General features: G+C 38.3%; 1 long non-coding RNA gene and 1 other non-coding gene across 2 annotated transcripts; one reads left to right on the top strand and one right to left on the bottom strand.

Moving 5' to 3' along the window:
- Positions 1-6,550: 6,550 nt before the first annotated feature.
- On the bottom strand, positions 6,551-7,583 carry LOC133303240 (uncharacterized). The gene is made up of 3 exons (XR_009750443.1): positions 7,429-7,583; positions 7,016-7,123; positions 6,551-6,627 (listed from the first exon to the last, which is right to left on the bottom strand). It is a non-coding gene; the product is annotated as an uncharacterized LOC133303240 (long non-coding RNA).
- A 2,821-nt stretch (positions 7,584-10,404) lies between these two features.
- Positions 10,405-10,509, top strand: LOC133303255 (small nucleolar RNA R71). Its single transcript, XR_009750445.1, has one exon. It is a non-coding gene; the product is annotated as a small nucleolar RNA R71 (small nucleolar RNA).
- The last annotated feature ends 14,345 nt before the right edge of the window (positions 10,510-24,854 follow it).

Raw genomic sequence — 24,854 nt, 5'->3', positions numbered from 1 at the left:
CAGAGGCATGTGGGTTAGGTTCATATAATTTCTGGGGAATACCTTTTGTGATTCTCTCTGATCTTCTTAATACCAAGGTAGGTTGTGTAGAAATGTGGGGATCAATAGTAGAAGAGTTTGGATCAGGGATTACCTCAGTTTCTATGTGATTTGCATTGTTCTGGACATCCAGAGAAGGCTGCTCAGTTATGGGAGTTAAGATTGAGGAGTCTTGTGTGTCGTTTTCTGCTTCATGAAGATCTGGACTGGAGGCCGAGGCATGGGTATGTTGTAAGGTTGTTGGAATTTCAATTGAAACTTCTCCTCCATGGTGAATCTCCCCCTGAGGAGAAGAAGCTAAGACTCCCCCTGAGTAGAAGGGCTGTATTCCCGAAAAGAGACATCCAAAGTAACATACATTTTTCGAAGGGTGGGATCATAGCATCTATAGCCTTTTTGTACTTGTAAATAGCCCACAAAGATGCATTTCTTGGCACACGGGTCCAATTTATTTCGAAGAACTTTGGGTACATGAACATAGGCTACACATCCAAACACACGTGGTTCTAGATTCGGGCAGTGGGGAATGGAAAAGAAGGATTCTAGTTTTTGTTGTGGGGTCAGGAAGTTAAGAGTACGGGAAGGAGTGCGGTTAATTAGGTAGGTAGCAGAAATTACAGCTTCACCCCAATATTGTTTAGGGACATCCATGCCAAATAAAGATGCACGAACAACTTCGAGAATGTGTCTATTTTTTCGCTCAGCAAGGCCATTTTGTTGGGGTGTGTATGGGCAGGAGGTTTGGTGTTTAATACCAAGAGTAGTTAAGTATTCTGTGAAGTGTGAGTTAATGTATTCAGACCCATTATCAGATTGTAGAGTTCGAACAGAGGACTGAAATTAAGTATGGACCATGTTGCAGAATACTTTAAAGGCAGAAAAGGAACCACTTTTATGGGATAAGAGGGTAGTCCATGTCATACGGGTACATTCGTCGATAAATGTAATATAATAGAGAGAGTTTGAGAGTGAGGGAATTTTTGCAGGTTCCCGAATATCTTAGTGAATAACTTCAAAAGGGATTGAGCTTTTTATTCATACTTGGAAATAAGAAGTTTTGTGGCTTTTAGCCAATTCGCAAGTGTTACATTGAAATTGAGACACTTTTATTGAGGAAAACAAATGGGGAAACAATTTAAAAAGATAGCCAAAGGATGCATGTCCTAGTCTACGATGCCATAGCCAAACTTGAGATGAAGCTTCAGATGCAGGAAGGGAAGTGCAGGTTCGAGAGGTAGCAGAGGAGATATTTCGGTTGAGATCCAAGTAGTAGAGATCACCAATCTTAATGCCATAACCAAGCATCTTCTGTCGGAGGATGTCCTGAAAAGTACAGTAAGAAGGGAAAAAGGTGACACAGCAAGGTAGATCAGATGCTAAACGACTCACAGATAAAAGATTAAATTCCAGGGAGGGTACACATAAAACAGAGGACAGGTGTAATGCAGGAGATAAAGAAATGGAACCTTGTCCAGAGACGGGAGAGGTTCCTCCATTGGCAGTAGATATAAGGGGTTTAGAACAAGATTGGAAATTTGTCAATAAAGATGAATCATGAACCATATGATCAGAAGCACCAGTATCAATTATCCAAGTTGTATTCATTGAAAGTGCAGAAAGGACAATAGACTTACCCAAGATGCTGCTCTGAACTACATTTGCCTGTGGAGTTGGAGACACATCATCAGCAAGTGTGAGGTTTTCTTTGTGAGGAATCTTCTTTCGAGGTCACTTAGTGAAGTCCCACCATTCAGGATATCCAATTATCTCATAGCAGCGTTGCTTGGAATGACCAAACTCACCACAATGAGAACAGAGAAAGGGAGCAGGCTTGTTAGGAGGGGCATTATCACGGCGAGACTTGGTGTTTTGGGAGAAATTGGAACGAGGAGGATGGGCAAGGAATGTAGTGGCATCAGGAGGGTTTTTGTGAGTATTCATGGTATGACGTTGCTGGTAGTCGCGTCGGACATAGGCATAGGAATTCTCCAGGTCAAGTTTGGGATCTTTTCGGAGTATCTCACCACGAATTTGATCAAACTCAGAATCGAGACCAGCAAAGAAGATGTTGACCCGTAAGCGAGAGATGGCTGAGTGTTGATGAACCAGATCAGCAACCGAAGCAGAGGAAGAAGTGCGATGGTCGATTTCTTGGAAAATGCCCAAGAGTTCGTTGTAGTAGGTTGCAAGCGAACGACCGAGTTGCTTCGTGGTAAATGATTTTTGGTTTAGGTCGAAGAGGCATGACTCATCTGAACCATCGAAGAATGTTTTGGAAGAAGCCTCCTAAATTTTGCATGCTGTCTCCAAACGAATAAAGCGCTGCATCGGACTGGGGCTCATGGAGTCAATCAACCAGCTTTTGACTCTCTTGTTGTCGGTGATCCAGGATTCAAGGGAGGGGTCACCGAGGTTTGGTTTCGAGGTGTCATCGGTGAGGAAACCGGTTTTGTTACGGGCTCCGATTCTCATATCCATGAGTTGTGACCAAAGGGGGAAGTTTGATTTATCGAGGATAACTGTTAGCGGTAGAGAAGAATGGTCTTGATGGATAATGATATTCTGTGGTGGTGGAAGAGTAGGGTTGGAGAGTGAAGAAGCATTGATATTTGGATTTTCGGGAGAGGTATCAGCCATGGTGGAAAAAAATTAGGTTTCTGAGAAGAAGAATTTGGGAAAGTTGAGATCGAAGTGTTCTGGAGAAAAAAAAAATTGAATGTGATAAGGTTTAGGTTCAGGTGCTGTTACGGGTTTGGGTTTGGGTGGGTAAGGAAAAAATTTAAAAAAAACGAAAGAGGATTGCCCAGGGAAAGAAACAACGCTCTTTGATACCATCTCAGAATTTGATAATTCTCATTCATTGTTTATCCTTCACTTCAAGAGTATTTTTATACAGAGATAGATAACAAATTAACAAACTAACAAACTAACAAACTAACAAGATTCCTAATTCTGTGATATGGTTTCAGATTGCAACAAATATTTAAATTTGAAAAATAAATCTTCTCTTCAACAGTCTTGAAGGGCTTAAACAATGTCTTCTTCTCTGTTTTGCGTAGAAGAATTAGTTCATGTGGACAAAAGTACTAGAGGAGGAAGGATTGAACACTCTTGAATAGAGGGAAGAGTAAAATTAGGGATGGGCATGGGTCGAACCGAAATGGATTTTTTACATAACCAAACCAAACCATTTTCATTCGGTTCGGTTCACAGAACTGAACCTTTTTTTAACTTGAACTGGTTGAATTTGGTTCAAAACCGGTTCAGAACCGGTTCGACCCAAACCAGTATTTCAACATCTCAACAGAATTTATTAATTTAATTCCAGAAAGCCCTCTTCTCAAAACAAAGCGTTCAAACAATGAAGAAAAACTAAAAAAGAAAGGAAGCGTGCGTGTCTTCCCCTTCTGAAACTTGGCGTCAACTAAGATTAAGATCGATTGTCATCTGAAATTTGGTGAATTCGTTCAATCGCTTGCGTTTTTCGTTGAAAGCAAAATTATTAATCTGCTACCTCAAGAACTGCAAAATTGGGTTCAGATCTCAGACCCTCCACATGTCGGTGCAAGTGACTTTCCATTCAGATGCGTCATCGGCGATGGGAGTGGGAGCGTCTAGGCCATGAAGCTCCGACGTGGGCCTCGAGGTGCCGCCGCGGAGCGTCTCAATCGCTGCCTGGCACAAGTTGCAGTTTCTGGTCAACAGAAGCCCCATGGTGCCATTCATAGGGTTCATTGTTCGTTTACAAGCTTCAAACAACAGAGATTGGAAAAACATTTCTTGAAAAGATTTCATGAAAGAAAAAAAGAGAGTTAAAAACTGATTTACCGAGATACTGTGATATATTTGTTTTCATGATTAAGGTTTTCATTAAAAAATTTCTTACCTGGAAGTCTTTGTTTGTTGGCTTATTCATAGTGCAGATTGAAGAGTGGTGAAAACTGATATAATGAGATAATGTGATATAAGTAAATGGTTCGGTTCGAACCGTTTACAAACCAGTTTTAAATTGGATCATAACTGAATTGTTTTAAAAAGTTAAAACCGGTTCAAGTTCAAGAACTATTTTAAAAAACCAATTTTTTTGGTCTAGTCCAATGTGGTTCTTAAAACAATTCAGTTTTTCCAGATATTTTGAACATCCCTAGTAAAATCGTACCATTGGACTATAAAAAATAAGAGTAACCGAACATAAAATATTTTCCTCTTAATCAATTGACGTTCGAGTAAACAAGAATGGGTTGGAACAAATAAAATTCCCTCCTCTGTCTTTAGGGATTGTGCCATTGTAATTAAGCTAGGAAAAGATACAAGTGACATTAGTTACAATTTACAACTTAAAGAGTTCATGCTAAAAGAAGAGAATTGACGGCTGAGATAAACTCTAAGCTTATTAAGGTAGACTCTAAATTCTTAGGTTTAGAGCCTACTATGAGTTTGGCATGGCTGTCCAGCCATGGTATATTTATGCACTTGGCACAATGAATGAGTGGGATGTTGTCTCACAATGTATGTATTCTGTGGATTTAACATCTGATTTATGATGCTCCGTCGTGGCTGTTTGAGTGAGATGATGTTATCATAAATTTGCTCTGTTTTATAACTAAGGCTTTCATATGAATGTTCAGTAGATGATGTGTTCTAATAATGGAGATCACTACGTGAAATGAGTTATCTTGGATGTGATCTATGCATTATAATGAAGTTCCATTGCCAAAAGCCATGTGTTTACATGTATGCATGTTGTCCTTATATGTTTTATGTGCAAGACAATGTGAATGAACCGTGGACAACAATGAAAGTTATGAAATGAAGCACTTATGATGCTAGAATCCGCGGTCACGTGAATGGATAAGTTTGCATCACTTAGGGGATGTCTGTTAAGCGGGTTCAAAGGAAATCCATGGTGGGAGACCACCACCATATATCAAGTGGGTCAAACACTATGTCTCTACCAGGTCCTCCCACTTAAGTACACTTTACTTAGCCCAGTATTGTATGCTCTACCTCAACCGAGTACCCAGGCTCAAAGTACTCAACCCGCCTCTAGCCAATCACTAGGCTAGCAGATGGGTTCAGGAGGAGCCTGTGACGGGGAACAACCACCAATGGGCTAAGCTAGCCCAATGGGTGCAAGTAGATCTGACACCTCATCTCAACCAAAAACCTTAAGACATTTGGTACATGAGTCATCCCACTTATATTCGCTTCACTTAGCCCATTACCAATTAATGTGAGACTCAACACACTTTAATATTTCAACAATCTCCCTCTTAAGTGTGAAATCCACAATTGATATACACCCCCCTTAACCGAGTACCCCAGTCGAGCCCAACCCGACTATGATACCAATGTTAGGCGAGTCTAGGAAGAGCCCGTGACGGAAAACTACCACCAATGGACTAAGCTACATCAATTATAGCAAGTGAGTCCGACATTAATTGTAGCAAGTGGGTCCAATACCACACTTCAACCTAATGCCTTAAAGTTTTGGGTTGAAACATGATGTCAGATCCACTTAGTGTGTTCTCCTAGCTTAGCCCATTGGTGATGGTACCTGCCACGGGCACCTCTTGAACTCGCGTGAGAATGTTTATGGTGAGCCACTCTCATTGAGATGCATACAGATATGGGATGTGATGATGACTTCTTTATGAAATGTTATATGCCCGATGTTTGTTACTAATTGAAATCACATCTTTGTATATGTAAAAAAAACTCTGCATCATGAAATATGGACAACCCTGAATTATTTGGATATTTTGGAGTGGTAGATAAAAGAAGTATCTTGGAATAGAAATGAATGCTATGTTAATTATATATCCATTTCTATTACTTAAAAATTACAAAATCACCATAAAAGAAGACTACACACGTATCTTGAGGTAACACAAACAAACATTATGAACCAATCTTTCTGTAGTTCAAAAATCATATATACTTCAGGCAGATATACATGTCAACTTTATTCATAAACCCAATTTTCAACTTGAAAATAGTACACGCATGTAGAACACCAGTCAATTTATTCGTGAAATATTCCATAACTTGCACACAGCCTGCAGAAATACATGTCAAGTTGTTCACGATACATTCCGTAACTTAAAAATTGTACACAATACCTGTCAAAGTATGAATCAACTTATTCTAAAACACTCCATATCTTAAAAATTGCACACCACATGTAGAAATAATACATGTCAAGTTGAGCTTTCTCCATGATATACCCTTCTCCAGAAATACATTCATGACAACTTCAGTCATAGGACAGTACCCTTTTGTAACATAATTAAAAGCAAGGCAAACCTCATCTAGAAATGCAAGTCAAAATTTATTTATATGAAACACCCTTCTTGTAACTTAAAAACCATACACACTTCACCTCCTGTATAAATACAGGACAACTTTAATCAGAAAACACCCATAAGAAACTTCAAAATCATACACACTTCTTGTAAGCATATACAGGTAAACTTTATTCATCAGCATCACACTCCACAAGAAAAGAAAAGCCCTCAATTTGCCAATAATTGTTGTCATGATGTTATCCACTTATTATCTAATTGCATTCTTTGAGTCCCGTTGAACCTTCAAAAATACATTAGATATTGTTGAAAGTTAAAATAGTTTCAAACTTTTAAAAAACACGGAAAATATGTTGACTCTATTCAATAATGCAGTGGTACTTGGCCCCCAAAATTTGATAAGAAAAAAATTAATGTTTAAATCATATTTCATAAAGCATAAGAACATGAAATGTAGATGTTTATTTGATTTGTTAGCTAGCCTAATTTTGAAATTCTAGTTCTAACAATTACGAGTTTCTATGCATGCTAAATCAAATTGAATCCATTATCATTTATGAACATTCTTTTTTATTTCTCAAAATGAACTTGTCATGTAATGTTTTACTATTTTCAAATTCGTGTTTTCATGAGATGGAAAAAAAAAAATGCAGGAAAAATAACAAACTCACCAACATTCCATGTTTTCTGCTTCTTGAAAAACAAGACAACTATAATTTTCAAGGCTAGCTTCAGTGAATGCAGTGAGAATAAGCTTTCTCCCACCAGACAACAATTTCCTGAAACAAATTATTAACAAAAATGATGTGATCAGATAAGATCAAAATATTTTAGTTAAAACACATATTGATTTAATGTTCCGAAATCTTCATAGATGTAGAGGACATAAGCAAATGACCACTAATAATTAGATGATAAAATGAGCCTTCTCAGACAATTAACAGCCGTTGAAGGTATTTAGCAAACGATATGTTTTAAAATAGAGGAATTACGAAAAAATATGCAAATTGAGAAGACAGAGAGGAAGTTAGTTAAATAAAATATATTGCATGTCCATAAGAATCAGCAAATTATATATACTTACATGCAAGTCATGGGAATCTGTCATTATACAAACTCATGGCTCGTCATCTTCGTCAACTCCCAGTTTTGTTTGATTATGCCATTTATATTGATTTCCCAATGAAATGAATCGTCTATTATCAATGTCACTTCACCATATTCTGGAAAGGTACCATAACAGAAACATTCCATGCTATGGCATCGGATGATCAACACTCTTTGCAAGGATGGGAAATGCAGAGAGGAACTCCCTGAGTAAAAGCATTTAAGTTCTGGCAACGAGTCAAGGACCAAACCCTCAAGCTGCTCGAGTATTATCATATCATCTATATCTTGTTCATTTTCCTCTGTAGACACTATTGCTTTTATTGATTCACAGTTGGATACGGACATCTCCTTCAGTTGAGGCAATGTTTTGACGGTTGAGGATGTGAACAAATATTTCAATCCACCACAGTCCCTTACATTAAGCTCTATCAGATTGCCGAAAAACAAAGTGGATGGTGTCAAGTTTGTCAAACAATTGCATGCAGAAACAAGTAATGATTCTAGATTTTCAAGGAATGGGCCCAGCCAAGAATGCTCTAACCCTATGGATTCAAGATGGGACAGACTCTGAAGCTCCAATCCTTTAAGCTGTGAAAGGATTTTAATATAAGCTATGTCAGGCCTTTGAGAGGGGAATATCTCTTTGAAGGCACTATCAACCAACCCAAGCTTTTCAATTCTGGATAGTGTGACCTTTGAAAGGAAAACAAATGGAAATTCGTCTGATTCATCATAAAAGCACTGCAAACTGAGGGATTTTATTCCTTGGAGGTCAACATGAAGTTTTCCTTGCACAATTTTCATGGCTTCTTCCTTACCGAGCCACAGTACCTCCAACTTGGGAGTAACCTAGAATTCAAAATAAATAAGAATGACGAGAAGGAAAAAAGGAATCGTAGATATATAATTAATTGAAGAGGAAAAAAATTTAGATAATAATTTATCAAATAAAAAAAAATGGAGTCTGAATTATTTGAACTCATGTTTTTGAATATTCAACCAAGCTTATTTGTTTTATTAAACAAGCAAGCTCAACTTTAGACTCAATTGTAAAAATGACCTCGCCTCAAATGATGTTATATGCTTGATATTAGAAGTCCGTGAATATGATCCACTAGGATTAGCCTAGTGGTGGGGATTGTGTGAATTAGGTGTATGAAGTGTAAGGGTGTGTGTTCAATTCCCATGTAATGCAAAAAAGAAGTCTGTGAATATATATATATATATATATATATATATATATATATATATATATATATGAAGAAAACATTTCTACAGCCACTTTAGATAAAAATTACATTTTCTCTCTCCGCCACGTCAGCCGACAGTGTCTGAGGAGAGAGAAAAAATGAACAGCTTTATTGTTATAACTAAGTATGACCGATCATACTTAGTTAAAAAAGGGTAGCTGTAGACAAGCTTATCTAAAGTGGTTGTAGAAATAATTTTCCCTATATATATATATGTAAAGAACAGTGGGATATACCACCCCAAAAGCTAGCTCAAAGGGTGGGAGTGCCCAAGGTCTTATAAACTCCACATTAGTTGCTCATACAACCAATGTGGGACTATATATCTCAACACGCCCCCTCACACAAGAGCCCATTGGGCTTGAAGAGTGGACAATGCAACAGGCCCAGCCTACCTGTGCTAAGAAACTCCACAAGAGAAAGTGGGGGGTGGCGAGGCTCTGATACCATGTAAAGAACCTTGGGATATACCACCCTAAAAGCTAGCTCACGATTGTTGAGTGAGGGCTACGGTCTCAAACTCTTCGATCTTTCTTCTTTTTGACAAAATGTCCTTCATGAATTTTGCATATGAAGGCATTTGCTCCAGAGCTTCTACTAGAGGGATATTTATGTGAAGTTGTTTCATCAAGTCAAGAAACTGGCTAAACTGTTTATCCTCGTGTTGCTTTTTCAACCTCTGTGGAAAAGGAGGCTCGATCGGTTCACTCCTTCTCTTGCATGGGGGAACATAAGTTGGACCTGAAACTGGTTCACTGACTTTTGTTGCTCCAAGTTCTGCTACAGGTGTTGCATCATCCGGTTTGATTTCAGCAGACTCATTGCTTTGGACCTTCTCTTCTGGTCCTGTCTGAGCTTCAAGGTGTGAAGGGTCAGTGGCTTCTTCAACTTCCTTTCCTATGGGCTGTTTTGCTGGTTCGCGCTTTCGAGGTCGTGCCACTAAGTCTGGGGGTGGTAAGGTTTTTCCATCTCGCAGGCTTATAGCATTACAATGCTCCTGGTTATCTTGAGACGGCTTTTCTGTATCACTAGGGAGTGTCCCTGGTTGCCTCTGTTTGAGTGCTCCAGCCAGCTGACCAATTTGGGTTTCTAGGTTTCGCATGGCTGCGCTGTTCTGATTCATGTACTCCTTGACAGAAGTCTCAAAGGATTGAGACTTCCCATCACCCTTATCCCAGTTTTGTTGGTTCTGCCTGGGATACGGGGGTCGGTTCTGGTAGTTTCCTCCACTACCTCCAGCATTATTCTGATTCCTCCAGCCTCGGTTATTGTTCCCTTGATGGTTGTCATTGCTCCTGTTGTCATACCCTCCTGCATAGCACACAGCAGCTAGATTGTTACAGTCCTCATATTCATGAGGACCTCCACAAGTGGGGCAACTCTGACTTGATTGAGTCAAAAGAAGTTGCTCAGTTGTTTTTTTCCGTTCCATGGGCTTCCAGTTTTTTATAGTGTTCTGGAGCGAAGCCATTTGTGCAGAAAGAGCATCAGCTGAGCTTAGGTCAAGAACTCCTGCTTTCTTAGGAGCACTGTGTCGTGTGGAAGGCCATGAAATATGTTTTTTTGAAAGTTTTTCCAACAACTGGTAGGTTTCTGGATAAGTAAAATCCAAAAGATCTCCCCCTGCGGCTGCATCAACAGTTGCTTTCAATGGTGGGGTTAAACCATGATAAAACGTGTGAATGATGCCCCAATCAGAAACTCCATGATTCGGGCAGATTCGTATCAACTCTTTAAAGCGTTCCCACGCTTCATACAGACTTTCTTCATCATACATTTGAAAAGAAGCTATATCAGCCCTCACTTGGGCTTGTTTTGCTTGGGGAAAAAATCGGGTAACAAACTGTTCCGCCAATTGCTCCCAACTGGTGAAGGAGTTTGGGGGCAATGTTCTCCTCCATTCTTTGGCTTTTCCAGCTAAGGAAAATGGAAAAAGCCGCATCCGCATGTTTTCTTCCGAAATACCATGAACTTTGAAATTGTCAACTATCTCAGTGAAATTGTCCAAATGACTGTGAGGGTCTTCCATGGGTAGTCCATGGAACTGACCAGCGTTCATAATCATTTGGAACATTGCAGGTTTTATTTCAAAGTTCGGGATATTCAGAGGAGGGGGAACATATCCTCGTTCTGGACCATTTCTGAAGGGAGCCAGCCATATCATTCAATGATGGCCCTCTTCCTCCATTCGGTCCTTGTTCAGGCTCATGATTATGATTTTCATTGTTATCATTGTTTACAACCTCCTCCATTGTACTGTTTTTCAACCTTTGAACTCTTCTTCTATTTCTGAAGGTTCTCTCGGGTTCTGGATCAAAAAGTACTATTTCCAGTCCAAGTTCTGTAGGTTCTGTGCTCATACAAATGGAGGAAGTTTATTAAAACAAAAAGACTGCGATTAAACAGCAAAAATGTTTCCTTAAAAACGCCTTTTCTTGCCAAATGATCTCCGGCAACGGCGCCAATTGCTTGGTCGAACCGAGAGTTGCTCGGGAATATTTCTTTCAGAGAGCAAGAATGTAGAGTAGTAATCAGGATTGCCAACAGGAGCAATCTACTCTGACTAAGAGCAACCCTCTTCAACTATACGCAAGCGTACGTGTCAAGCAATATAGGGTATTATAGCCCCAGATTTATCGTCCTCAGGGAGCAGTTGTGAAGTAAGAAGCGCTAAAGGAAACTTAATTTGTAAAATGGAGCAATAAAAGAAATCACTATTCTCAGCTAAGCTTCACAAAGAGCAATCTCTGGGCAGCTAGTTAAACAATGTTAACCATTCTGAACCAGATGAGAGCAGTGAATGACTTAGCATGGTCATCGAATAAAATGGCATCAATTGAAGTAACTTTAAGAGCAGTCAACGAAATGAAAGTAAGAGCATCAGCTAGTAAAACACAGTTCAGTTATCGTGAGGAAAAGGTTGTGATAGGAATTGAGTTAAGATTAATTTCAGAAAGAAAAAGATCAAGTAGGTGTTACGGGTTCCATGTTTTCATCCCTTTGGTTAACCCTGCCTGGTAGCATATTTTACAAGTGGATTTTGCTCCTTCCCTTGTTTTGCTATAGGTAAGCAGAGGGTAAGGCCTTACTCTCCACGTTACTCCATAGTACTTGGAGTTATATGCAAGGAAACCATGCTGCCTTCTCAAAAGAGCATGGATTCACATGGCAGTGCTCCCCATTCCAGGTGTTTATCCCTCATTTCTTCAGGCTAAACTACCCTAGGATTTTGAGAATGCTCCACACGCCTTTGTCAGTGTTTCATCAACCGAGTGGTCTCGGGATGTGGTTGCCAGCCCAAAGGGTTTCACAAAATCAATAAATTAAACCAAAGAGCAACTCAAAATTCATTTATAAAATATGTGTTCCTTACAAAGCTATCCTAAGACAAAAGGGTTTACTTCTATGGAACCCTCACCTACTTAGAGGAAGTTAGCTCCTAGTGAGCATTTTTACAAAGAAATAAGAAAACAAAGAGACAACCAGTCCTAGGATGGGTGCTGATCCTCCTCTTTATGAGGATTGCTTGTTCCTTTTATAGGGTTCTTCATTTGATCTCCATTGTTCCTTTCATCAAGGGTCGTGCTTTGTCTAAATCCTCTCCAATGGTAGCTTTACTTCTTGCCAGCTTGGCCTTAAATGGAAGTGGTCCCCCTTGCTTTTGGCTCCCTTTGTGAGTAGGAGTATCGGATTCAGGGTGGCACCTCCACTCCTTCTGCTGTAGCTGACGTGGCGGCTCCCCATTGTTCAGCTTCTTTGCTTTCGTACTGTAGCAGAGGCAGCACCTTCACCTTCTCTGCTGTAGCTGACGTGGCGGCTACCCATTGCTCAGCTTCTTTGCTTTCATACTGTAGCAGAGGCAGCACCTTCACCTTCTCTGCTGTAGCTGACGAGGCAGCTCCCCATTGCTTCTTTTGACTGCTGTTGTACTATAGCAGACTTCTTTTTCCTTTCTGCGCAACACTCCTTCTTCTCTCTTCATTTTGTGGTTCCTTTTGATGGGCCTTAGGTGTCCTGAACAAAGCAAACTAACCCAATAGTCATATGTGAAAAAGATAATGTTAAATTTGCTTCAGGTCTACCTTAATTCCCACTTTCGGCATTGCTCTGGTCCACTATTCAAAACAGTTGCTCTATATGAAAAGAAGAAGGTTAAAGGGCGTGATTTATAACCAAAACATGGGTTTTGTGGAACAATTTGCACTTAATGGGCCTCAACTCTTGAGGACTATCAGGGGTTGTGTGAATTAGGTGTATGAAGTGTAAGGGTGTGTGTTCAATTCCCATGTAATGCAAAAAAGAAGTCTGTGAATATATATATATATATATATATATATATATATATATATATATATGAAGAAAACATTTCTACAGCCACTTTAGATAAGAATTACATTTTCTCTCTCCGCCACGTCAGCCGACAGTGTCTGAGGAGAGAGAAAAAATGAACAGCTTTATTGTTATAACTAAGTATGACCGATCATACTTAGTTAAAAAAGGGTAGCTGTAGACAAGCTTATCTAAAGTGGTTGTAGAAATAATTTTCCCTATATATATATATGTAAAGAACCGTGGGATATACCACCCCAAAAGCTAGCTCAAAGGGTGGGAGTGCCCAAGGTCTTATAAACTCCACATTAGTTGCTCATACAACCAATGTGGGACTATATATCTCAACACGCCCCCTCACACAAGAGCCCATTGGGCTTGAAGAGTGGACAATGCAACAGGCCCAGCCTACCTGTGCTAAGAAACTCCACAAGAGAAAGTGGGGGGCGGCGAGGCTCTGATACCATGTAAAGAACCTTGGGATATACCACCCTAAAAGCTAGCTCAAAGGGTGGGAGTGCCCAAGGCCTTATAAACTTCATATTAGTTGCACATACAACCAATGTGGGACTATATATCTCAACACGTCCCCTCACATAAGAGCCCATTGGGGTCAACAACTTCCCATGTCGCTATTTTACAGTGTTTTATTACTGTTCACGGCTGTTTTTTGGTGTTTTTTGTTCGCTGTTTTTTGGTGGTTTTATTATTCTCAGTCCTTATTATGTTGAACGTTGAAAATACTCCACCCAATCAATCATCTGGTACATGGTCGATGGCTAGCTCGATGGTTATGCTTTCTCCAACCGACCTTCCTCCTCTTCATCAGAACTATCTTCTTAATGGGAAGAATTATTTGCAATGGTCTCAACTTGTTCGTACCATCCTTAAAAGGCGTCGTAAAATTACTCATCTTGAAGGACCTGTTCCTGCCAAAACAGATCCAAAATTTGCTGACTGGGATGATGAAGACTCTCTTATTATGACATGGTTATGGAACTCTATGACTCCTGAGGTTAGTCAACATTGCATGTTCTTACCTACCGCTCTTGAGATCTGGGATATTCTCAGAAAGACGTACTCAATGAAGCAAGATGCTGCCACTTGTTATGATCTGAGGAATCGGATTTTTTCTACCAAGCAAGGCTCTCTCTCTATAACAGAATACTATGGTATTATGAATAAGTTATGGACTGAGCTTGATCAGTACGAGAATTTGAAGATGGAATGTAGCAAGGATGTAGCCACTCTGACCACCTCCATTGAACGCCATAGGATCTATGATTTTCTTTGTGGTCTCAACTCAGAATATGACCCTATTCGAGTTCAAATTCTTGGTAAAGAAAAATTACCATCTCTTTCTGAAGTCTTTCACATTGTCAGGGGTGAAGAAAGTCGCAGGGCTGTCATGATGGATACCAAAGTGTCCGAAGGATCCATTATGCTCTCATCTAAAGTTACTACTCCTTCTGATTCTGAACCCACTGACGGGTCTACTATGGTCTCAGCTAAGCCATCACCAAGGTTTTTTCCTCCTAAGCCTAGTAAAGAGGGACGTTGGTGTAACTATTGTAAAAGACCAGGTCACACAAAGGAGGTTTGTTACCGTCTTCATGGAAAGCAACAGGTTCAGGAAAAGTTTGGTAAGTCAACCCTACGTGGTCAGTCTTTCTTTGCCCCCTCAGACATCTCTCCTATTAATGAGACCTCACAGACTTCACAGATGCACGGTGAGTTTACTACTATTCGTCGTGAGGAATTGGAATGGCTTAGGTTCGTATTTGAAACTGTCAATAAGCCTTCTGGTACTGGTTCTTTGGCCATGACTGGTAAGAACTCATGCACTCATTCTTTTGTTGCTTCTTGTACTGATTTCAAAACTTCATGGATTGTGGATTCTGGTGCTACTGATCATATGACTTGCTGCACTGACCCTTTTCTGTCTTATAATCCTACTATTGGTATCCGTACTATAGCCGTAGCTGATGGATCACATACATCAGTTGCAGGTTCTGGTAACATTAAAATCCAACCCTCCTTGTGTCTCAAGAATGCTCTCCATGTTCCTCAACTTTCTACCAATCTCCTTTCTACTCATAAGCTTACTACAAATTTGAATTGCACTGTAACCTTTTTCCCTACTCATTGTGTTTTTCAGGATCTCACAACGGGGAAGACGATTGGAGTTGCTAAAGAGCAGGATGGGTTGTACTATCTGGTTCCAGACTTTGCTGCAGAAGATACCAAGGATCAGACTTTGATGACTCGTCATTCTGCTTCAGATTCTCTTATTTGGGTCATCCTCCTTTTAGTTTACTAAAGTCTATGTTTCCGTCTTTATTTTTGTCTCAGTCTGTTGAGTCTTTTAATTGTGATGTCTGTCAGTTTGCAAAACATTGTCGTGTATCTTTTCCTTCAAGTGAAATAAAAAACATTGAACCATTTACTATTATTCATTCTGATGTTTGGGGCCCTTCCAAAGTCCCTAATGTTTCTGGTGCTAAATGGTTTGTCTCTTTTATTGATGATTATACTCGGATAACATGGATATTTTTTATGAAAGATAAGGCAGAAGTGACAGTTGTTTATTCAGTTTTATCATATGATTGAAACCCAATTTGGTAAAAGTATCAAACGCTTGAGGTCCGATAATGGTACGGAATATGTTAATCAACGTCTTTCCCAGTTTATTAGAGACAAAGGAATGACTCATGAGCTCACATGTGTGGATACCCCTCAACAGAATAGGGTTGCTGAAAGGAAAAATCGGCATTTGCTTGAAATTACTAGAGCATTGTTGTTTCTGACATCTGTACCAAACTCCTACTGGGGAGAAGCTGTATTAACTGCAGCCTATTTGATCAACCGTTTACCCTCCCGGGTACTTGGCCATGTAAGTCCTGTTGATCTCGTGACTTCTTTCTTTCCTTCTGTTCCTATTATGCAGAGTCTTCAGTCTCATGTCTTTGGGTGTGTTGCCTTTGTCCATGTCCATAAACAGCATTGGAGTAAATTAGAACCTAGAGCCCTTAAGTGTGTCTTCCTTGGCTATGCTCCCAACAAAAAAGGATACAAATATTACCATCCTCCAAGTCGTAAATTCTTTGTCTCTATGGATGTTAGCTTTCATGAATCTGAGTCCTACTTTCAACACCCTCATCTTCAGGGGGAGAACGGTATAGAAGCTTCATCCATTTTCTCTGAGTTTGAGTCTCCCTTTCTGTTTCCTACACCCATTACCCAAGTTGAGAAGGAAGACTTAGATGCTGCTGAGACTGAAAATAGATCTGAATCCTCATGTGACATGCCTCCTGTTGATCGACAAAGAATACGCAAAGCTGGGACACCAGAGCTAGTATATCAAAGGAAGAAACAACCCACACTGCTCCACCAGCAACTGCAATCGCCTGAACCATTGGTAAGTACTGAATACACTGCTTCCTTTATTCCTGAGCCTGATATTAATTCTGATGACTTATCCATTGCTGTAAGGAAAGAGAAAAGATCTTGTACCCAACACCCTATTTCTCATTTTGTTTCTTCTAAGAATCTCTCTATGCAGCATAAAAGTTTTATTATAGCACTTGACTCCATTTCAATCCCGAAATCAGTACATGAAGCATTAAAGGATGATAATTAGGTTCAAGCCATGCAGGATGAGATGAATGCATTGGAGAAGAATAATACAATTTTATTATTTTTTGCTGCTCATTTCAATTGGGATTTGAAACAATTTGATGTGAAAAATGCCTTTCTCAACGGCGAGTTAGAAGAAGAAGTTTACATGGAGATCCCACCAGGATTTAACTCTACAAATGGAGATAATAAAGTTTGCAGACTGAAGAAGGCGTTGTATGGCTTGAAACAATCCCCGCGTGCTTGGTTTGGAAGATTTACCAAAGTTATGCTTTCAATGGGATACAAGCAAAGTCAAGGAGATCATACCCTTTTCTTTAAACATTCTCAAGAAGGTAAGACCACTATCCTTCTAGTTTATGTTGATGATATGATCATAACAGGAGATGATATAGATGAGAAATGTGCTTTGAGGAAAAGACTGACTGCTGAATTTGAAATTAAAGATCTTGGCAATCTGAGATATTTTCTTGGGATAGAAGTTGCTCATTCAAAACAAGGCATTTTTATTTGTCAAAGAAAGTACATTCTTGACCTTCTCAAAGAAACAGGAAAACTCGGGTGCAAACCTTCCAGTACTCTGATTGAGCAGAATCACAGACTAGGAAGTGAAAATGAGAGCCCTCCAGTGGACAAAGGACAGTATCAACGAATAGTGGGAAGATTGATATATCTAGCTCATACTAGACCTGATCTAGCTTATGCAGTTAGTGCTGTTAGTCAATTCATGCATGATCCAAGGGAGAAACACTTGCAGGCTGTGGACAAGATTCTCCAATACCTAAAAGGCACACCAGGCAGAGGACTATTGTTCCAGAGAGGAAGAAACCTCTCCTTAGAGGTCTATACAGATGCCGATTATGCTGGGTCTATTATTGACAGACGATCTACTTCGGGCTATTGTATGTTTCTCTGGGGAAATTTAATAACATGGAGAAGTAAAAAGCATAATGTGGTTGCTAGATCGAGTGCAGAAGCAGAATTTCGGGCCATGGCTCAAGGGATCTGTGAGTTGTTATGGTTGAAAATCATTCTGGATGATCTCAAGGTGAGATATGAAGGATCTATGAAGTTACTTTGTGATAACAATTCAGCCATCCGCATAGCCCACAATCCAGTCCAACACGATCGAACCAAACATATTGAAATTGATCGCCACTTCATCAAAGAGAAACTCGATAGTGGCCTGATTACTACTCCATATATCCCTTCTGGTCGTCAATTGGTTGATGTCTTGACTAAGGGTCTTCCTAATGATAGGTTTCAAGAGCTTACTAGCAAGTTGGGAATGATAAATATCTATTCCTCAGCTTGAAGGGGAGTGTTGTAAATATTAGAATTAGTATTTATTTATTTATTTGTAATAGCTAGAATACTCTAGAAGAATATTTTGGGCTTAACCCATTAGGTCTTTCAGTACTCTTTATATAGAGAGCTCTTGTACAGATTTTATACAATTCAATATTACAATTCAATATTATTAAATTCAAGTATATATATATGACTAAATATTATATTAGTAAACTTAAAACATTTTCTTCTTTCTTTTTTTTGGAAGTAAAGTCTAAGTCAACTTGTTAATACTCCTATTTTTGAACCTAAGAGAATCTCAAAGGACTATCATGATGCTTGAAAATTTTCTGTTATATAATTCACCCATTATAATATCCCATCAATTCTCTTTCTTTTCATAAGTATTCATCTATCCCTTTTAATTGCCTTCTTTTTAATTTATAAATTGCTAATATTTAATACTAGAAAAGTTGTTATTCATCATCATTTAAATATAACAGAAGAGATAAAGAGCACATATTTTTAATGTGAAAAACCCTCTAAATGTGGAGAGTAAACAATCACGACACCAAAGCTCTAAGAAAAATTATCAACTACGATAATGGGATTACTAAAGGTATTTCTCACTAGTATAAAACTCAAAGGTTTACTCTCAATTCCCCACCCAATAGAATGATATATTTCAAATAGTTTTTCTCTCTCTATCTTGCTTGAGGATTACTTGCTCTCATGCTTGGTGATTCAAGCCTTTTCTTCCTCCCCTATTTTAAGATGGCTGGGAAGGCTCTCTTTTATATTCTAGATTCTTCTCCATTTCATTAGGACGATTTCAATGCAACCTTTCATTTTTCCACGAAGTATTTTCATTTTTCGCATGCATAGGGACTTGAGAAGACATTAACCTTTTATAATCCAATGATGTATGTAATTAAGGAGAAAAAACTACAACAAATCTCCCCATTTTTTACCTAAGCATAGGGGATTATCACATCAACTCCTTCATAGAATCTTCCAACTTCTTCATTAAAATGACCTTGGTCATCATCATGTTAGACCAATTCAAATTGGTGTGGACTTTGTCAACCTGTAAATGCTTGTCTTCTATCACATGTTGGATCCAATGGTAACAGATGTCGATATGCTTTGAGTGAGAGTGATTGGCTGAATTTTTTGCCAAGTGTATTGTACTTTGTCTGTCACATTTCAATGCATACTTTTCTTGCCTGAGACCTAACTCGAGCAAAAAAATTTCATCCACAACATCTCTGTACATGCTTATATATGGTATACTAAACCTCGATAGTACACACGCCAAAGCATTTTTGTAGCTTAGACTGCCAAGATACTGCTACCCTTGCAAAGGTAGTTAAGTAACCCAGTGTCAACTTTCTAGAGTTGGCATCACAACCTACGTCAGCATCCGAGTATGCTTCCAATTTGGGTTTTCCTTCGTCAAAACTCAAAAACTGTTTTGTTGCACCTTATAAATATTTGAGTATCCATTTAGCAATGACCCAATGTTCTATTCAGGGTTTAACAGAAATTGGCTTACAAGACTGATGGCATGAACTGTCAGGCCTTGTGCAAATCATTACATACACGAGGCAGCCAATCGCCAATGAATATGATACTTTCATCATTTTTTCTTTCTCTTCTTCATTTGTTGGACTTGGCTTTGCTTCTTATTAAATGTCCCGAAATTGAGTATTTACTATTTTAGCCTTGTGCATATTAAACTATTTAATAATTTTCTATATACTTCTCTTGGGATGGCCATAATAGATTCTTTGAGAAATTCTGGAAAATTTTCATGCCAATGAGTATTTACCAGCTTTGTTGGGTTGAGATCTTTCATACCGAAAGACTTTCTAGTACTGATAAGTGGGCTTAATGAGGATATTGCCTTGTTTTCGGGAAAATTTATGTTTTCCTATACGGAAACATTCTAATACTGATAAGAGGGCTTAATGAGGCCAAATAAAGTCACCTTACTATGGTTTAAGTCCCTACTTAATTATCTGTTGCTTATGGTTGTTGGAAAAAGCCTTAAGCGTATAAATGAGCAAAAGATAATGTTGAATTGAATATGGTAGACTAGTATATGTACTGATTGTCTTCACATCTTTGAAATAGGTTGTGATATTGTGAGAGTTTGTGTTTGTGACCCCTTGGATTCAAGGAGTACATTGGAGGACATCCCTTCAAGAAGTAAGCTTTCGGTCCTTGAGGTTAATTCTCTATTTGTTCCACCATACTCCGAGGGAGGATGGTTTATATACATGGTATGTTTTTGGAAATTGAGTTCCCTTGCGTGATACACCGGGTGCACACGGAGTGTTACAATATACTTTAAATAGACCACAGTACTCACCACCATTATAGATCACATGCACTTCGGTTTTCTCCATGTCTGTCACTCTACCATGGCATGATACTCCTTAAATGCTTGGAGGACTTGATATTTGGCACCCGTGATCAAACCTTTTGTGCCATAGCTCTATGCTTGACTCATCTTGGACAACATTGACTTCTCCTTTGCTAATTCTTCCTTGTATAATATACATGGTTCCTTCTTTCTTATCTCGAGCAATGAACATACTCCCTTTGACGAGATTCCATTTGCCCACTCCAAGATGATTTACTAAATCGGTATTGTCAAGTTTCCCAGTTGAGATGAGGTTGAGTAGTATGTTGGGAACATGTCTTACCTCCTTAAGTATTAACTTGCATCTCATGTTGGTCATCAAAGTGACATTAACAATCCTTATGCTTTTGCTAGTAAATTGGTTTCCCATTTTTACTGCTAGGATAAAAAGAAACCTTCGCGAGGAGTAGCATGAAAGGATGTAATCAAGTCAACTCCACAAACAGTATTCATATACGACATTAAGGTAATTATCTTTCCCCAATTAGGAAGATATCATCTTTGACAATTGTTGCAATAACCATGTTCCTTTTCTCTTTATGCTTCTTTGGATTTGTTTGGTCCAGCTTGACATTTTCGACCTTTTGGTCTTTCTTGAGAAATTGACATCCCAATTTCTTGTGGCCTAGCTTCCCAAAATAATAGCATGCTATCTCATATTTAGGTTTCGACTGATCTTGAGACTTATCTAATCCTTGGTTTTTGCTCCTTCCTTGGTTCTCAAAATTCCCATGATTTTCTATGACATTGGCCTCATTAGTATGTTATCTCTCCTTGTTTTCTCCTGGCCTCTTCATTCAAAAGGCTATTTGTTACAGAATCCATGGTGAGCTTCCCTTCCTGGGCTGAGTTACTTAAAGTAATGACTGATGTGTCCTGACTCTTGAGTACATAACTAAGGAGCAAAAGGGCTTGCAACTCATCATCGATTTTCATCCAATTGATTCACGAGTCCCTTGTAGGTGGTGTTCAAGTGTTTGATCATCCTTTGTCCGTCCTTATACTTCAACTTCATGACCGCCGCACCAGCTGAGCTTTATTATGAGACGTTTTCTTTTGGATCATAGATTCTAGCTTTGACCGTAGTTCATGAATGTTGGTGTATGTTGACACATGCTAGAACAAACTTTTGTCGATGTATTTGTGAATCATTGCAAATGCTTGGCTTTTCAAGAGTTCCCAATCTTTATTGCTCTTTCATTTTGGCTTCTCCACGCTTAGGATTGTCTCATATAGATCCTTGTAGTAAAGGTGGTTCTCTATCACGGGTCTTCAGTACGAGTGATTCTCCATAGTGAGCTTCAGTGTGTCACTACTCACTATCATGAGTGACAATAATATTCATCTTAATTCTCATAGCGCCCTTGATATAAAAGCTCCAATACCACTTTTGAAAAAAATTACTATTCCCTATTTGTATGAATAAGAAAAAAAAGAGCGATAATGGTAAAGATGAAGAGAAAACAATTTTTTAACGTGAAAAACTCTCTCAATGTGAGGAGTAAAAACCATGGGATTAAAGGTCCAAGAAAAATGATCCGTTATGAAAATGAGATTGCAATAGGTATTTCCTCTAATATGAAATTGAGAGGCTTACTTTTAATTCCTCACCCAATAGAAGGATGGATTACAAATTGTCTCTCTATCTCTTGCTTGAGGATTTTTTCTTATGTTTGATGCTTCAAGTTTTTTCTTCCTCCTTAATTTATAGATGGCTAGGAGGGCTCTTTTCTATATTTTGGATTATTCTCCATTTAATGAGGAAGATATCAATGCAGCCTTTCATTTTTCTATGAAGTCTTTTGCTTTTCTCTATGCATAAGAACTTGAAAAGACATTAACTTTTCATAGTCGAATAATGTTTCTAATTAAGGAGAAATAACTCCTAGAGAGGGAACACAAAACATGAACTTCAAATATACCTAAATATCTAAGATGTCATAATATCCATGAGAATCTTTGTATCTTACATGCCAATGCATCTCCAGACATATCATGGAAACTAAGGAAATAGAAATAGCAAGTTTAAGTAGTTAAAAGCAATTTTTCTAATGGCAATTACCATCAATAACAAATCTGTTGGACAATCATTGGCCTATTATTCTGTACACTGACTATCTAAGAATTTTTTTTTTTTTATACTATCTAAGAATTTCTCATCTCTAGATAAATAGCCTTATACACAAACACAGGATGAATTGTAACACAATGACGATTCTATATATCACAACAATAATTGTATAAGCACAAAATGCAAAGAGTTGAGGCGAGGGCTTTCACATACAAAAACAGTTCATACCTTTTCAAGTGAGATAAAGTCTTGCCCGTCTGTTGGAGAAATATCTTGACCCTCTGGATGTGAATCTGGAAAATTTTGAAATTCCTTAAGAAGAATCTTCAGCATAACATCTAATTCTTTTAAATTAGGCCATTCTAGAATGTGCATTCCAGGATAAATGCACCTCAGGTTTGGCAAATTTCGTAGCCTCAATGAAGTTATGTTGGGTAATACAATAAATTCTTTGTTTGCTTCTTCTTTGGTTGCTTCATCCTCTGCAAAAATTTCGACTAACCCTTCACAGTTTATCACATGAAGTTCTTGTAGTCCATCTTTGGCTACTGATGCTGGAAACAAATTTTTTATACCTTTACATCCATCAACCCAAACTTCTTCTAGAAATGGAAGGCTGAGACTTCCTTGAGGATCCTTATTGCAAATATGTTCAAGACATGGCAATTGCTCCAAAATCAGTTTCTTTAACCGAATGGAGAAGGGGTCAGAAGCAGTTCCCATATTAATCATATGATCAAATATTGCCCTAACAAAATTACATTTTTGCACTTGCAACTCTTCCAAGTTACATAGGAAAGGAAGTAAATGAGAAGGTAGTATGGCATCTGATAAAAAATCACACTCAACCACAGATAAAGAAGTTAAGTTGAGGAAACACCAGCTTGGTACTGGCTCTGGCTTAAGCCATATCTCTTCCAATATTGGATAATCCCCGAACTGTATATCATACCTGGTAAGCTAAGGAATAAAGACATTGAACTACTCAGTACTCAATATTTATGTAAGGATGCATACTATTGTTTGTTATTATGTAGAGTTTCAAATGTGATGTACTACTCTCTTTTTTATTGGTTAAATTGAAATATTATAATTCCTCGATTTCTCTTCTTCGCAAATCTCTTTTGTTCAGCATTATACCTCATTATAAGCATTTTTCTTTCTACTAAAGGGAAGGGTTGTTCCATCAAAAGCTTAAACCAATACATGACTTGGCATTTGAGCGCTTGATTGTTTTGTACAACAATTTTATTTTATATAGTTACATATGATTATAAATTTACTCAACAGAGGTGTAAAATGTAAAATCCCCTCTAAGCCTTAGCTGTACAAGTGTAAATGACACTATGACCCAATTGTTTTTAAAAAAATACACATAATGTAAATGGCTAACATTTCTTGCGAGATAAATAGTAAAATATATTCATAAATATAATGATAGAAAACTCATTAACATATTAAGTGCCTAACAAATTATCAAAATATTAGAATCATAATAGTAAGGAAAGGTAGTATATAGATATTGTTATTGTAAAGAACCAATTCAATCCAAAAGTTTAAGTTATTGGGTGAGGACTTTTTTAATGGTTTATATTATTCTTTAACACACCCACTCACACAAGAGCACTTTGGGCTTGAAGCGTAGATATCACACAGTCCCAATTTTTTGTTTTACCTTGCACTTTATTTAATTACACTACAACGTGGGCTATTGGGTGAGGTTACATTAATGATTTTATATATCTCTAATACGCCCCCTCAAACGAGAGCCGTTTGGGCTTGAAGGGCGAACGATGCACAGGCCCACCTACCTGTACTAAGAAATTCTACAAGACTTAAATAATTAATAATTAAATGATATCATGTAAAGCGCCAATTCAACCTAAAAGCTTAAGCTATTGGGTGATGCTACCTTAATGGTTTAATATATCCCTAACACGCCCCTTCACATAAGAGCCCATTGTGCTTGAAGGGTAGGTGATGCATCAGGCCTAGCCTACCTGTGTTAAGAAATTCCACAAGAGAAAGTGTGGGGGAGATGAGGATCTGAGAGATTTGTGATTCAATCCAAAAGCTTAAGCTATTGGGTGAGAGTTTTTTTAATGGTTTATGTTTTTCTCTCACAGTTATCCAATGCCATAATTGATTGTTTGAATACGGCTCGTATGAAGAGATTAATTAAATTAATGCAAAAATTGAGGTCATGATTAATCTCTTTGGAAGAGTCCTTACCTGCTGTAGAAGAAGCACCTTTTCTACTGAGGTGTTAACATCATCATGGAAGATCAAATCATCATTAGAGTCGGCAGAACCTTGAATTCCTCTAAAACATCTTGCATCTATTGATCCTTGGGAAAATGTTTCCATTTGGGAGCAATCCAATATGTCTACTTGTA

Source organism: Gastrolobium bilobum, unplaced genomic scaffold, assembly GCF_033153095.1.
Source record: "Gastrolobium bilobum isolate Gb01-03AN ecotype WA unplaced genomic scaffold, APGP_CSIRO_Gbil_v1 utg67640, whole genome shotgun sequence".
NCBI classification, from domain to species: Eukaryota; Viridiplantae; Streptophyta; class Magnoliopsida; order Fabales; family Fabaceae; genus Gastrolobium; species Gastrolobium bilobum.
Note: the sequence above shows the minus strand (reverse complement) of the source record. Positions and strands in the feature narration are given on the sequence as shown.